Source organism: Oncorhynchus gorbuscha, unplaced genomic scaffold (genome assembly GCF_021184085.1).
Source record: "Oncorhynchus gorbuscha isolate QuinsamMale2020 ecotype Even-year unplaced genomic scaffold, OgorEven_v1.0 Un_scaffold_1554, whole genome shotgun sequence".
NCBI lineage: Eukaryota > Metazoa > Chordata > Actinopteri > Salmoniformes > Salmonidae > Oncorhynchus > Oncorhynchus gorbuscha.
In genome coordinates, this window is record NW_025744799.1 from 79,903 (window position 1) to 84,149 (window position 4,247).

The 4,247-nt window shown below is 49.3% G+C and overlaps 1 non-coding gene across 1 annotated transcript; it reads left to right on the forward strand.

Moving 5' to 3' along the window:
* Window positions 1–2,851: 2,851 nt before the first annotated feature.
* On the forward strand, window positions 2,852–2,945 carry trnai-uau. The gene is made up of 2 exons: window positions 2,852–2,889; window positions 2,910–2,945. It is a non-coding gene; the product is annotated as a tRNA-Ile (tRNA).
* The last annotated feature ends 1,302 nt before the right edge of the window (window positions 2,946–4,247 follow it).

The following is a 4,247-nucleotide window of genomic DNA, read 5'->3' on the forward strand; positions in this document are numbered from 1 at the left end:
AGAATCCCTGTCTAACAGTCGCACAGGGAGAAGGTTCTGAGAATCCCCGTCTAACAGTCGCACAGGGAGAAGGTTCTGAGAATCCCCGTCTAACAGTCGCACAGGGAGAAGGTTCTGAGAATCCCTGTCTAACAGTCGGACAGGGCGAAGGTTCTGAGAATCCCCGTCTAACAGTCGCACAGGGAGAAGGTTCTGAGAATCCCCGTCTAACAGTCGCTTCCCCAATCACTTATATCCAGTAGCCTTCAGAAATATTCGTTTGGAGGGATTCCCAGACTATCTTTTTAATCTGTCCTGGCCACTATATAGTCGGGGCTGTTGGCCTGTGCTAAAGCTGTGCTAACATAGTGTTAAAGTATATGCTCCACTAGACTCGCTCCGCGTTCGTGTCCCTAACTAGAGAATGTAAGGAATGTGTTTACAGGGCCGTGGTGGCATTTTCCCGGGAGATATCATGTATGCAACATCCTGTATATTTGGTGTAGAGAACAAAGGCAGTGAATTCAAACAACAGGAGGGGATGTCGAGACATTTTGTCTACAACCGGGGGGGGCATCGGGCGCTGATATCAATGTTTAACCCCGGGGTGGGGGCATCGGGCGCTGATTAGAGATATCAATGTTTAACCCCGGGGTGGGGGCATCGGGCGCTGATTAGAGATATCAATGTTTAACCCGGGGGGGGTGGGGGCATCGGGCGCTGATTAGAGATATCAATGTTTAACCCGGGGGGGGGCATCGGGCGCTGATTAGAGATGTCAATGTTTAACCCCGGGGTGGGGGCATCGGGCGCTGATTAGAGATAATGTTTAACCCTGGGGGGGGCATCGGGCGCTGATTAGAGATAATGTTTAACCCTGGGGGGGGCATCGGGCGCTGATTAGAGATAATGTTTAACCCCGGGGTGGGGGCATCGGGCGCTGATTAGAGATAATGTTTAACCCCGGGGGGGGGGTGGGGGCACCGGGCGCTGATTAGAGATATCAATGTTTAACCCGGGGGCATCGGGCGCTGATTAGAGATATCAATGTTTAACCCTGGGGGGGCATCGGGGCGCTGATTAGAGATATCAATGTTTAACCCGGGGGGGCATCGGGCGCTGATTAGAGATATCAATGTTTAACCCGGGGGGGGGCATCGGGCGCTGATTAGAGATATCAATGTTTAACCCGGGGGCATCGGGCGCTGATTAGAGATATCAATGTTTAACCCGGGGTGGGGGGGGCACCGGGCGCTGATTAGAGATATCAATGTTTAACCCGGGGGGGGGGGGGGGCATCGGGCGCTGATTAGAGACATCAATGTTTAACCCGGGGGCATCGGGCGCTGATTAGAGATATCAATGTTTAACCCCGGGGTGGGGGCATCGGGCGCTGATTAGAGATATCAATGTTTAACCCCGGGGTGGGGGCATCGGGCGCTGATTAGAGATATCAATGTTTAACCCGGGGGCGGGGGGGTGGGGGCATCGGGCGCTGATTAGAGATGTCAATGTTTAACCCCGGGGGGGCTGGGGGCATCGGGCGCTGATTAGAGATGTCAATGTTTAACCCCGGGGGGGGGTGGGGGCATCGGGCGCTGATTAGAGATGTCAATGTTTAACCCCGGGGGGGTGGGGGCATCGGGCGCTGATTAGAGATATCAATGTTTAACCCCGGGGTGGGGGCACCGGGCGCTGATTAGAGATATCAATGTTTAACCCGGGGGGGGGGGACGGGCGCTGATTAGAGATATCAATGTTTAACCCTGGGGGGGCATCGGGCGCTGATTAGAGATATCAATGTTTAACCCGGGGGGGCATCGGGCGCTGATTAGAGATATCAATGTTTAACCCGGGGGGTGGGGGCATCGGGCGCTGATTAGAATATCAATGTTTAACCCGGGGGGGCATCGGGCGCTGATTAGAGATATCAATGTTTAACCCCGGGGTGGGGGGCACGGGCGCTGATTAGAGATATCAATGTTTAACCCGGGGGGGTGGGGGCATCGGGCGCTGATTAGAGACATCAATGTTTAACCCGGGGTGGGGGCATCGGGCGCTGATTAGAGATATCAATGTTTAACCCGGGGGGGCATCGGGCGCTGATTAGAGATATCAATGTTTAACCCCGGGGTGGGGGCATCGGGCGCTGATTAGAGATATCAATGTTTAACCCCGGGGTGGGGGCATCGGGCGCTGATTAGAGATATCAATGTTTAACCCGGGGGCACCGGGCGCTGATTAGAGATATCAATGTTTAACCCGGGGGGCACCGGGAACTGATTAGAGATATCAATGTTTAACCCGGGGGGGGCACCGGGCGCTGATTAGAGATATCAATGTTTAACCCCGGGGTGGGGGCACCGGGCGCTGATTAGAGCATATCAATGTTTAACCCGGGGGGCACCGGGCGCTGATTAGAGATATCAATGTTTAACCCGGGGGGGGCACCGGGCGCTGATTAGAGATATCAATGTTTAACCCCGGGGTGGGGGCACCGGGCGCTGATTAGAGATATCAATGTTTAACCCTGGGGTGGGGGCACTGATTAGAGATATCAATGTTTAACCCTGGGGTGGGGGCACCGGGCGCTGATTAGAGATATCAATGTTTAACCCCGGGGTGGGGGCACTGATTAGAGATATCAATGTTTAACCCTGGGGTGGGGGCATCGGGGGCTGATTAGAAGTATCAATGTTTAACCCCGGGGTGGGGGCAGATATCTGGACATGCTGTATGCATGATAGTTTGAAACCAAGGTTTGCACTATCTTCTACAGAGATAAAGTGCTCTGAGTGCGTATGCCTGGGCAATGTTATAATTCAACATTTTTACCCCCCACACACACAAAATATGGCACTCAGTTTATCAGGCTCCTGTGGCGCAATCGGTTAGCGTGTGGTACTTATACAGCAGTATGCAGCGAAGCAATGCCGAGGTTGTGAGTTCGAGCCTCACCAGGAGCATGTACTTTTCTTGAACCCTCTGCCTGTCTATTTATTGTCCAGAAAAGGAGCATTTTTCAAAACATTTAGGAGGACATTTCATAGGTATGTCATTGAGATAACAGGTCAGAGTGGCGGCACAGCTAAATTCCTTTTATTTAATTCCACATTTTTTAGTACAAACTTTTTAAAGACATGTTAGAATGAATTACCAAATTTGACTAATATTTAAACATGCATCACAAGTGTTTTATGTAAAAACATTGGAGGCCTACAGTTGTACATCATTACAAACTTTAATAACCAGTAATGTTTATAACATAACATTGTAGGAAAGACTATAAAAGACAGCTTCCCCTTTCGTTAAATGGTGAGATACATTTTTAAAACCATTTATTTAATTAAAAATATTTAGTACATTTTAACACAAGTTATAATTCAACATTTTATTTTACTATTTCTTGCAGATAAAGGGTCCGGTTAGCCCTGACCATTATCCGTTTCAATTCACCATCACAAAGACGCTTGCCTGCTCCATCAAAGCTCTGTAAGTTTTCCCTCCATGCGTAGATCATCCATCCGGCATGTAAATCCTAGGTATGCCCACTAATTAATGAATAAGATGGGCAGAAACTGTTTAGTCATAGGTAAAGGCCTTTCATAAAGAGGCTGTCATGATTGACTGTGACACATATTTAACACGTATTGCTTGTTACAGAAAACTACTGTTGTACATTGAATATCTCCTAGCAGAGGAAACTCAACAGTGTGTTATAGGCAGTGTGTTAGGCAGTGTGTTAGGCAGTGTGTTAGGCAGTGTGTTAGGCAGTGTGTTAGGCAGTGTGTTAGGCAGTGTGTTAGGCAGTGTGTTAGGCAGTGTGTTAGGCAGTGTGTTAGGCAGTGTGTTAGGCAGTGTGTTAGGCAGTGTGTTAGGCAGTGTGTTATAGGCAGTGTGTTAGGCAGTGTGTTAGGCAGTGTGTTAGGCAGTGTGTTAGGCAGTGTGTTAGGCAGTGTGTTATAGGCAGTGTGTTATAGGCAGTGTGTTATAGGCAGTGTGTTATAGGCAGTGTGTTATAGGCAGTGTGTTATAGGCAGTGTGTTATAGGCAGTGTGTTATAGGCAGTGTGTTATAGGCAGTGTGTTATAGGCAGTGTGTTATAGGCAGTGTGTTATAGGCAGTGTGTTAGGCAGTGTGTTAGGCAGTGTGTTAGGCAGTGTGTTAGGCAGTGTGTTAGGCAGTGTGTTAGGCTGAGAAACATTATTTAGATGGCTGTTTTATTGTTGTTGAAAACTGGAAATGGACACAATGCCAAGGGACCTTGT